The sequence below is a fragment of the Blennius ocellaris genome (assembly GCF_963422515.1).
Source record: "Blennius ocellaris genome assembly, chromosome: 23".
Lineage (NCBI taxonomy): Eukaryota > Metazoa > Chordata > Actinopteri > Blenniiformes > Blenniidae > Blennius > Blennius ocellaris.
In genome coordinates this window covers 1248079-1260075 of record NC_137672.1, presented here as the reverse complement: position 1 = coordinate 1260075, position 11997 = coordinate 1248079, and positions in this window count along the sequence as shown.

Here is an 11997-nt window from a genome sequence, read left to right as displayed (position 1 = left end):
AAAAAGGAGTGTCTGTCAGGCGCTTGGTGGATTCCAGTGTGGTGAAGTGATCAGATGCTCTCTGATAAGTCCCTCACAATCCAGGGTTAGAAACTAAAGCCCCGTCTCCACCGCACACAAGTGCCGGGGCGGAGCGGGGCGGAGCGGAGCAGTTCGGAAGCACTAACCCCGACCGAAATTTTGGATCGTGTCTCCACTGCAGAGAGGAGCATGAAAAGTGGGCGGGGCTTGTGAGCTCCGCAGAAATGTGACATTATAACAGAAAAAAACGTTGTCAGATGTAGATCTTATGAATCCTCTGTTGTTGTTTAAATTCTCCACTTTGCACTGTTATTTTTTGCAGCCGTCATTTTTTGCAGTGGAGAGCTGCAGCCGCAACTTCCGTGTTTGTTTTGAGAGAGCGAGTCGCTCGGCCGCTTGCCGGCGACTTGCCCCGCACTCCAGCGCTCGGGTGTGGGGCAAGTGGCCGGAGCGTTCCCCCCGGTTGGCTGAGGCACAGACACGGGAGTCTGAGCTTTCTGCTCAAACGCTTTCTGCTCCGGCGCCTCCGTGTTCCGGCAGCACAGCGCCGAGCTCCTTTTCATGGCTTCCGCGGTCCGTCCCCGCGATAAAGCGCCACTGACCGCGGCTGAACAGAACGCTGACCGCCTCTGGAAAGCGGAGCTGCCGGAGCGCGGTCAGCGCCGGAGACGAAAGCTCCAGACTCCGGTGTCCCGGACGCGCATCAGCGCCACGGCCAGCGCTATGCTGCAAACAGAAAACTCCAACGCGATGCAAAGTCCCTCTCCCCGGTCTCCCCCTGCCTCAAGTCCGCTCTTTCACAACAAACACTAAAGTTGAGCAGCAAAGAAAAGAAAATGAAAATAAAAACAACCAGAGCACAGCTGACCACACTGACAGCAGAGGATTCAGCCGGCACATTAACATATTGAGGGCGTGTAGTAAATCACTGACCAATCAGCAGACAGCAGCTCAACCTCAGACCCGTTCCATGGTCCTGGTACCCCAACGGATGGGTAGCGGAAAAGCGGTCGCCTTTGGAGCGGTCTGGAGCGGTTTAGACTGCATTACATGTCGTGAGACGCGAACCGGAGCGGTTTAAACCCGTCTAGGCTGCTACTTTTTGTGCGGTGGAGACGGGGCTTAAGAAAGTGGAAGCGATTGGGGAGAACAGCAAGTCAGCCACCAAGTGTGAGGGAAAGAAGAAGAATGGAGCAGGGTCAGCAGATGCTGAGGGGCACAGAGGTCAAACTCCTGAGTCAGAGGCTGCAGACCTCCGGACTTCATGCAACCTTCAGTGGAGCTCCAGAACAGAGCGGAGCTTCATGGAGGGTTTCCATGGCCGAGCAGCATCCAAGCCTCACATCAAGATTCACCCTCTCTGGACTCTAGAGCGGTGGAGACCGATACTCTGCAGGAACCAATCACGCTTCTCCGTCTGCAGTCTGACAGACAGTCTGGGTCTGGTACTTGACAGGAGAACCACTGACGGAATGTACCAAGTGTTTGTGGGGAAGTGGACATGTTGCACTGCATGAGGAAAGCTCCATGAGGAAGTTCTCACTGTGAGGCCGAAGCGCTTACTGCTGACTTCACACTACACAGTTGCAGTGGTGGCGTGCATTTCAGACCCAGGCCTTCACTAGTGCTGGTCTGAGTCAATCCACCCCTCAATAACTTTTTTTATGGCTACAAAAACCACATTCATGCAGAAATGCAGTATAAAAAGCCTTTGCATCACAGATGTAGCTTATGTAGCCAGAATAAATACCATTACACATGAGAACAATCCAAGTTCACGTCTCTTCTCCGGCTGCAGCTGCATAAAAAAGTGGCTGCTTTTCCTGAAACTTCTGGGAGTCCAGCAGGGTGACAAACGTCAGCTTTTAATGGTCTTGAAAATAATACAATCCTGAATCCTGTGTTTATTGTGAATGCTAGTAAATTACGCCTTGCCCTCTGAGTGCCGCAGTGCATTCAATGACATCTTGGAAAAGCCCTTCTTCAAAATTGTTTTGACAATAAATCTGCAACCAAATGTCTTTATCTTCTCCTTTAGTCATTGTAGGTTGACAAAACCTCAATCAATTAAACACATCTATATTTTTGTTGGTGCAGCTCGCTACCGATGCAGTGAGCGAGCACTGGAGAGTGAACTCTCTGACAAGCCAATCAGAGGGCTTGAATACAGTGATGTCATGCTCGGCCTTGTAGAAGGCCCAGCCTCCTCAATATCAAAATCTTATTGGTTGAAGCAGCTGCGTGACTGACACTAGTTTTACACGGCAGACGCCTGCAGAACTGAATCTGAAGGCCTCAGGCACATTTCTTTAACAACAGGGGATGCTGAAATGTGATTGGTCAAAAGCTTTAATGTAGAAGTACGTGTCTGGAAGCGGCACAGCCGGGAAGAAGCAATGAGAAGAAGCGGACAGATCATTTGGAATTATTTAATAAGTATTCGTGGACAAAATATCAACATCAGTCTGTGACTCTGATATGTTTCTTCGACCTGCAGGAAGCCTTGAAGGCCTTGAAGGCCTGACGGCCCGCTACTACATGGTTGGAAAACTTGCATTTAATCTCTTGTTAGAAATTTGACAATGTCTGCCACAGATTACAACCGACAACCCTCGATTTGGAGGCGCGAGTGTTAACCACTGCACCGCCAGTGAAGTTGAACTTTTAAGCCTTTGTAAGAAACGTGCTTGTTGCAGTGAGTTGGAGTGAGACGTTCCAGTGAGTTGGAGTGAGACGTTCCAGTGAGTTGGAGTGAGACGTTCCTGTGAGTTGGAGTGACACGTTCCTGTGAGTTGGAGTGAGATGTTCCACTGAGTTGGAGTGAGACATTTCTGTGAGTTGGAGTGAGACGTTCCAGTGAGTTGGAGTGAAACGTTCCTGTGAGTTGGAGTGAGACGTTCCACTGAGTTGGAGTGACACGTTCCTGTGAGTTGGAGTGAGACATTTCTGTGAGTTGGAGTGAGACGTTCCAGTGAGTTGGAGTGAAACGTTCCTGTGAGTTGGAGTGAGATGTTCCACTGAGTTGGAGTGAAACATTCCTGTGAGTTGGAGTGAGACGTTCCAGTGAGTTGGAGTGAAACGTTCCTGTGAGTTGGAGTGAAACGTTCCTGTGAGTTGGAGTGAGACGTTCCACTGAGTTGGAGTGACACGTTCCTGTGAGTTGGAGTAAGACATTTCTGTGAGTTGGAGTGAAACGTTCCTGTGAGTTGGAGTGAGACGTTCCACTGAGTTGGAGTGACACGTTCCTGTGAGTTGGAGTGAGACATTTCTGTGAGTTGGAGTGAGACGTTCCAGTGAGTTGGAGTGAAACGTTCCTGTGAGTTGGAGTGAGATGTTCCACTGAGTTGGAGTGAAACGTTCCTGTGAGTTGGAGTGAGACGTTCCAGTGAGTTGGAGTGAAACGTTCCTGTGAGTTGGAGTGAGACGTTCCACTGAGTTGGAGTGACACGTTCCTGTGAGTTGGAGTAAGACATTTCTGTGAGTTGGAGTGAGACGTTCCAGTGAGTTGGAGTGAAACGTTCCTGTGAGTTGGAGTGAGATGTTCCACTGAGTTGGAGTGAGACATTTCTGTGAGTTGGAGTGAGACGTTCCAGTGAGTTGGAGTGAAACGTTCCTGTGAGTTGGAGTGACACGTTCCTGTGAGTTGGAGTGAGATGTTCCACTGAGTTGGAGTGAGACATTTCTGTGAGTTGGAGTGAGACGTTCCAGTGAGTTGGAGTGAAACGTTCCTGTGAGTTGGAGTGAGACGTTCCACTGAGTTGGAGTGACACGTTCCTGTGAGTTGGAGTGACACGTTCCTGTGAGTTGGAGTGAGACGTTCCACTGAGTTGGAGTGACATGTTCCTGTGAGTTGGAGTGAGACGTTCCACTGAGTTGGAGTGACACGTTCTTGTGAGTTGGAGTGAGATGTTCCAGTGAGTTGGAGTGAGATGTTCCACTGAGTTGGAGTGAGACATTCCAGTGAGTCGGAGTGAGACGTGCCAGTGAGTCGGAGTGAAATGTTCCACTGAGTTGGAGTGAGACGTCCCTGTGAGTTGGAGTGAGATGTTCCTGTGAGTTGGAGTGAGACGTTCCTGTGAGTTAGAGTGAGATGTTCCACTGAGTTGGAGTGAGACGTTCCTGTGAGTCAGAGTGAAATGTTCCACTGAGTTGGAGTGAGACGTTCCTGTGAGTTGGAGTGAGACGTTCCTGTGAGTGAGAGTGAGATGTTCCTGTGAGTTGGAGTGAGACGTTCCTGTGAGTCGGAGTGAGACGTTCCTGTGAGTTAGAGTGAGACGTTCCTGTGAGTTGAAGTGAGACGTTCTTGTGAGTCGGGGTGAGATGTTCTTGTGAGTTGGAGTGAGACGTTCCTGTGTGTTGGAGTGAGACGTTCCTGTGAGTTGGAGTGAGACGTTCCTGTGTGTTGGAGTGAGACGTTCTTGTGAGTCGGAGTGAGACGTTCCTTTGAGTTGGAGTAAGACGTTCTTGTGAGTCGGAGTGAGACGTTCCTGTGAGTTAGAGTGAGACGTTCCTGTGAGTTGAAGTGAGACGTTCTTGTGAGTCGGAGTGAGACGTTCCTGTGAGTTGGAGTGAGACATTCCAGTGAGTCGGAGTGAGACGTGCCAGTGAGTCGGAGTGACATGTTCCTGTGAGTTGGAGTGAGACGTTCCACTGAGTTGGAGTGACACATTCTTGTGAGTTGGAGTGAGACGTTCCACTGAGTTGGAGTGAGATGTTCCACTGAGTTGGAGTGAGACATTCCAGTGAGTCGGAGTGAGACGTGCCAGTGAGTCGGAGTGAAATGTTCCACTGAGTTGGAGTGAGACGTTCCTGTGAGTTAGAGTGAGATGTTCCACTGAGTTGGAGTGAAACGTTCCTGTGAGTTGGAGTGAGATGTTCCACTGAGTTGGAGTGAAACGTTCCTGTGAGTTGGAGTGAGACGTTCCAGTGAGTTGGAGTGAAACGTTCCTGTGAGTTGGAGTGAAACGTTCCTGTGAGTTGGAGTGAGACGTTCCACTGAGTTGGAGTGACACGTTCCTGTGAGTTGGAGTAAGACATTTCTGTGAGTTGGAGTGAGACGTTCCAGTGAGTTGGAGTGAAACGTTCCTGTGAGTTGGAGTGAGATGTTCCACTGAGTTGGAGTGAGACATTTCTGTGAGTTGGAGTGAGACGTTCCAGTGAGTTGGAGTGAAACGTTCCTGTGAGTTGGAGTGACACGTTCCTGTCAGTTGGAGTGAGATGTTCCACTGAGTTGGAGTGAGACATTTCTGTGAGTTGGAGTGAGACGTTCCAGTGAGTTGGAGTGAAACGTTCCTGTGAGTTGGAGTGAGACGTTCCACTGAGTTGGAGTGACACGTTCCTGTGAGTTGGAGTGACACGTTCCTGTGAGTTGGAGTGAGACGTTCCACTGAGTTGGAGTGACATGTTCCTGTGAGTTGGAGTGAGACGTTCCACTGAGTTGGAGTGACACGTTCTTGTGAGTTGGAGTGAGATGTTCCAGTGAGTTGGAGTGAGATGTTCCACTGAGTTGGAGTGAGACATTCCAGTGAGTCGGAGTGAGACGTGCCAGTGAGTCGGAGTGAAATGTTCCACTGAGTTGGAGTGAGACGTTCCTGTGAGTTGGAGTGAGATGTTCCTGTGAGTTGGAGTGAGACGTTCCTGTGAGTTAGAGTGAGATGTTCCACTGAGTTGGAGTGAGACGTTCCTGTGAGTCGGAGTGAAATGTTCCACTGAGTTGGAGTGAGACGTTCCTGTGAGTTGGAGTGAGACGTTCCTGTGAGTGAGAGTGAGATGTTCCTGTGAGTTGGAGTGAGACGTTCCTGTGAGTCGGAGTGAGACGTTCCTGTGAGTTAGAGTGAGACGTTCCTGTGAGTTGAAGTGAGACGTTCTTGTGAGTCGGGGTGAGATGTTCTTGTGAGTTGGAGTGAGACGTTCCTGTGTGTTGGAGTGAGACGTTCCTGTGAGTTGGAGTGAGACGTTCCTGTGTGTTGGAGTGAGACGTTCTTGTGAGTCGGAGTGAGACGTTCCTTTGAGTTGGAGTAAGACGTTCTTGTGAGTCGGAGTGAGACGTTCCTGTGAGTTAGAGTGAGACGTTCCTGTGAGTTGAAGTGAGACGTTCTTGTGAGTCGGAGTGAGACGTTCCTGTGAGTTGGAGTGAGACATTCCAGTGAGTCGGAGTGAGACGTGCCAGTGAGTCGGAGTGAAATGTTCCACTGAGTTGGAGTGAGACATTCCTGTGAGTTGGAGTGAGACGTTCCTGTGAGTTGGAGTGAGACGTTCTTGAGAGTCGGAGTGAGACGTTCCAGTGAGTTGGAGTGAAACGTTCCTGTGAGTTGGAGTGAGACGTTCCTGTGAGTTGGAGTGACACGTTCCTGTGAGTTGGAGTGAGACGTTCCACTGAGTTGGAGTGACACGTTCCTGTGAGTTGGAGTGAGACGTTCCACTGAGTTGGAGTGACATGTTCCTGTGAGTTGGAGTGAGACGTTCCACTGAGTTGGAGTGACACATTCTTGTGAGTTGGAGTGAGACGTTCCACTGAGTTGGAGTGAGATGTTCCACTGAGTTGGAGTGAGACATTCCAGTGAGTCGGAGTGAGACGTGCCAGTGAGTCGGAGTGAAATGTTCCACTGAGTTGGAGTGAGACGTTCCTGTGAGTTAGAGTGAGATGTTCCACTGAGTTGGAGTGAAACGTTCCTGTGAGTTGGAGTGAGATGTTCCACTGAGTTGGAGTGAAACGTTCCTGTGAGTTGGAGTGAGACGTTCCAGTGAGTTGGAGTGAAACGTTCCTGTGAGTTGGAGTGAAACGTTCCTGTGAGTTGGAGTGAGACGTTCCACTGAGTTGGAGTGACACGTTCCTGTGAGTTGGAGTAAGACATTTCTGTGAGTTGGAGTGAGACGTTCCAGTGAGTTGGAGTGAAACGTTCCTGTGAGTTGGAGTGAGATGTTCCACTGAGTTGGAGTGAGACATTTCTGTGAGTTGGAGTGAGACGTTCCAGTGAGTTGGAGTGAAACGTTCCTGTGAGTTGGAGTGACACGTTCCTGTGAGTTGGAGTGAGATGTTCCACTGAGTTGGAGTGAGACATTTCTGTGAGTTGGAGTGAGACGTTCCAGTGAGTTGGAGTGAAACGTTCCTGTGAGTTGGAGTGAGACGTTCCACTGAGTTGGAGTGACACGTTCCTGTGAGTTGGAGTGACACGTTCCTGTGAGTTGGAGTGAGACGTTCCACTGAGTTGGAGTGACATGTTCCTGTGAGTTGGAGTGAGACGTTCCACTGAGTTGGAGTGACACGTTCTTGTGAGTTGGAGTGAGATGTTCCAGTGAGTTGGAGTGAGATGTTCCACTGAGTTGGAGTGAGACATTCCAGTGAGTCGGAGTGAGACGTGCCAGTGAGTCGGAGTGAAATGTTCCACTGAGTTGGAGTGAGACGTTCCTGTGAGTTGGAGTGAGATGTTCCTGTGAGTTGGAGTGAGACGTTCCTGTGAGTTGGAGTGACACGTTCCTGTGAGTTGGAGTGAGACGTTCCACTGAGTTGGAGTGACATGTTCCTGTGAGTTGGAGTGAGACGTTCCACTGAGTTGGAGTGACACGTTCTTGTGAGTTGGAGTGAGATGTTCCAGTGAGTTGGAGTGAGATGTTCCACTGAGTTGGAGTGAGACATTCCAGTGAGTAGGAGTGAGACGTGCCAGTGAGTCGGAGTGAAATGTTCCACTGAGTTGGAGTGAGACGTTCCTGTGAGTTGGAGTGAGATGTTCCTGTGAGTTGGAGTGAGACGTTCCTGTGAGTTAGAGTGAGATGTTCCACTGAGTTGGAGTGAGACGTTCCTGTGAGTCGGAGTGAAATGTTCCACTGAGTTGGAGTGAGACGTTCCTGTGAGTTGGAGTGAGACGTTCCTGTGAGTGAGAGTGAGATGTTCATGTGAGTTGGAGTGAGACGTTCCTGTGAGTCGGAGTGAGACGTTCCTGTGAGTTAGAGTGAGACGTTCCTGTGAGTTGAAGTGAGACGTTCTTGTGAGTCGGGGTGAGATGTTCTTGTGAGTTGGAGTGAGACGTTCCTGTGTGTTGGAGTGAGACGTTCCTGTGAGTTGGAGTGAGACGTTCCTGTGTGTTGGAGTGAGACGTTCTTGTGAGTCGGAGTGAGACGTTCCTTTGAGTTGGAGTAAGACGTTCTTGTGAGTCGGAGTGAGACGTTCCTGTGAGTTAGAGTGAGACGTTCCTGTGAGTTGAAGTGAGACGTTCTTGTGAGTCGGAGTGAGACGTTCCTGTGAGTTGGAGTGAGACATTCCAGTGAGTCGGAGTGAGACGTGCCAGTGAGTCGGAGTGAAATGTTCCACTGAGTTGGAGTGAGACATTCCTGTGAGTTGGAGTGAGACGTTCCTGTGAGTTGGAGTGAGACGTTCCACTGAGTTGGAGTGACACGTTCCTGTGAGTTGGAGTGAGACGTTCCACTGAGTTGGAGTGACATGTTCCTGTGAGTTGGAGTGAGACGTTCCACTGAGTTGGAGTGACACATTCTTGTGAGTTGGAGTGAGACGTTCCACTGAGTTGGAGTGAGATGTTCCACTGAGTTGGAGTGAGACATTCCAGTGAGTCGGAGTGAGACGTGCCAGTGAGTCGGAGTGAAATGTTCCACTGAGTTGGAGTGAGACGTTCCTGTGAGTTAGAGTGAGATGTTCCACTGAGTTGGAGTGAGACGTTCCTGTGAGTCGGAGTGAGATGTTCCACTGAGTTGGGGTGCGATGTTCTTGTGAGTTGGAGTGAGACGTTCCTGTGAGTTGAAGTGAGACGTTCTTGTGAGTCGGGGTGAGATGTTCTTGTGAGTTGGAGTGAGACGTTCCTGTGTGTTGGAGTGAGACGTTCCTGTGAGTTGGAGTGAGACGTTCCTGTGTGTTGGAGTGAGACGTTCTTGTGAGTCGGAGTGAGACGTTCCTGTGAGTTGGAGTGAGACGTTCTTGTGAGTTGGAGTGAGACGTTCCTGTGAGTTAGAGTGAGACGTTCCTGTGAGTTGAAGTGAGACGTTCTTGTGAGTTGGAGTGAGAAGTTCTTGTGAGTCGGAGTGAGACGTTCCTGTGAGTTGGAGTGAGACGTTCTTGTGAGTTGGAGTGAGACGTTCCTGTGAGTTGGAGTGAAACGTTCCTGTGAGTTGGAGTGAGATGTTCCACTGAGTTGGAGTGAAACGTTCCTGTGAGTTGGAGTGAGACGTTCCAGTGAGTTGGAGTGAAACGTTCCTGTGAGTTGGAGTGAAACGTTCCTGTGAGTTGGAGTGAGACGTTCCACTGAGTTGGAGTGACACGTTCCTGTGAGTTGGAGTAAGACATTTCTGTGAGTTGGAGTGAGACGTTCCAGTGAGTTGGAGTGAAACGTTCCTGTGAGTTGGAGTGAGATGTTCCACTGAGTTGGAGTGAGACATTTCTGTGAGTTGGAGTGAGACGTTCCAGTGAGTTGGAGTGAAACGTTCCTGTGAGTTGGAGTGACACGTTCCTGTGAGTTGGAGTGAGATGTTCCACTGAGTTGGAGTGAGACATTTCTGTGAGTTGGAGTGAGACGTTCCAGTGAGTTGGAGTGAAACGTTCCTGTGAGTTGGAGTGAGACGTTCCACTGAGTTGGAGTGACACGTTCCTGTGAGTTGGAGTGAGACATTTCTGTGAGTTGGAGTGAGACGTTCCAGTGAGTTGGAGTGAAACGTTCCTGTGAGTTGGAGTGAGATGTTCCACTGAGTTGGAGTGAAACATTCCTGTGAGTTGGAGTGAGACGTTCCAGTGAGTTGGAGTGAAACGTTCCTGTGAGTTGGAGTGAAACGTTCCTGTGAGTTGGAGTGAGACGTTCCACTGAGTTGGAGTGACACGTTCCTGTGAGTTGGAGTAAGACATTTCTGTGAGTTGGAGTGAAACGTTCCTGTGAGTTGGAGTGAGACGTTCCACTGAGTTGGAGTGACACGTTCCTGTGAGTTGGAGTGAGACATTTCTGTGAGTTGGAGTGAGACGTTCCAGTGAGTTGGAGTGAAACGTTCCTGTGAGTTGGAGTGAGATGTTCCACTGAGTTGGAGTGAAACGTTCCTGTGAGTTGGAGTGAGACGTTCCAGTGAGTTGGAGTGAAACGTTCCTGTGAGTTGGAGTGAGACGTTCCACTGAGTTGGAGTGACACGTTCCTGTGAGTTGGAGTAAGACATTTCTGTGAGTTGGAGTGAGACGTTCCAGTGAGTTGGAGTGAAACGTTCCTGTGAGTTGGAGTGAGATGTTCCACTGAGTTGGAGTGAGACATTTCTGTGAGTTGGAGTGAGACGTTCCAGTGAGTTGGAGTGAAACGTTCCTGTGAGTTGGAGTGACACGTTCCTGTGAGTTGGAGTGAGATGTTCCACTGAGTTGGAGTGAGACATTTCTGTGAGTTGGAGTGAGACGTTCCAGTGAGTTGGAGTGAAACGTTCCTGTGAGTTGGAGTGAGACGTTCCACTGAGTTGGAGTGACACGTTCCTGTGAGTTGGAGTGACACGTTCCTGTGAGTTGGAGTGAGACGTTCCACTGAGTTGGAGTGACATGTTCCTGTGAGTTGGAGTGAGACGTTCCACTGAGTTGGAGTGACACGTTCTTGTGAGTTGGAGTGAGATGTTCCAGTGAGTTGGAGTGAGATGTTCCACTGAGTTGGAGTGAGACATTCCAGTGAGTCGGAGTGAGACGTGCCAGTGAGTCGGAGTGAAATGTTCCACTGAGTTGGAGTGAGACGTCCCTGTGAGTTGGAGTGAGATGTTCCTGTGAGTTGGAGTGAGACGTTCCTGTGAGTTAGAGTGAGATGTTCCACTGAGTTGGAGTGAGACGTTCCTGTGAGTCAGAGTGAAATGTTCCACTGAGTTGGAGTGAGACGTTCCTGTGAGTTGGAGTGAGACGTTCCTGTGAGTGAGAGTGAGATGTTCCTGTGAGTTGGAGTGAGACGTTCCTGTGAGTCGGAGTGAGACGTTCCTGTGAGTTAGAGTGAGACGTTCCTGTGAGTTGAAGTGAGACGTTCTTGTGAGTCGGGGTGAGATGTTCTTGTGAGTTGGAGTGAGACGTTCCTGTGTGTTGGAGTGAGACGTTCCTGTGAGTTGGAGTGAGACGTTCCTGTGTGTTGGAGTGAGACGTTCTTGTGAGTCGGAGTGAGACGTTCCTTTGAGTTGGAGTAAGACGTTCTTGTGAGTCGGAGTGAGACGTTCCTGTGAGTTAGAGTGAGACGTTCCTGTGAGTTGAAGTGAGACGTTCTTGTGAGTCGGAGTGAGACGTTCCTGTGAGTTGGAGTGAGACATTCCAGTGAGTCGGAGTGAGACGTGCCAGTGAGTCGGAGTGACATGTTCCTGTGAGTTGGAGTGAGACGTTCCACTGAGTTGGAGTGACACATTCTTGTGAGTTGGAGTGAGACGTTCCACTGAGTTGGAGTGAGATGTTCCACTGAGTTGGAGTGAGACATTCCAGTGAGTCGGAGTGAGACGTGCCAGTGAGTCGGAGTGAAATGTTCCACTGAGTTGGAGTGAGACGTTCCTGTGAGTTAGAGTGAGATGTTCCACTGAGTTGGAGTGAAACGTTCCTGTGAGTTGGAGTGAGATGTTCCACTGAGTTGGAGTGAAACGTTCCTGTGAGTTGGAGTGAGACGTTCCAGTGAGTTGGAGTGAAACGTTCCTGTGAGTTGGAGTGAAACGTTCCTGTGAGTTGGAGTGAGACGTTCCACTGAGTTGGAGTGACACGTTCCTGTGAGTTGGAGTAAGACATTTCTGTGAGTTGGAGTGAGACGTTCCAGTGAGTTGGAGTGAAACGTTCCTGTGAGTTGGAGTGAGATGTTCCACTGAGTTGGAGTGAGACATTTCTGTGAGTTGGAGTGAGACGTTCCAGTGAGTTGGAGTGAAACGTTCCTGTGAGTTGGAGTGACACGTTCCTGTCAGTTGGAGTGAGATGTTCCACTGAGTTGGAGTGAGACATTTCTGTGAGTTGGAGTGAGACGTTCCAGTGAGTTGGAGTGAAACGTTCCTGTGAGTTGGAGT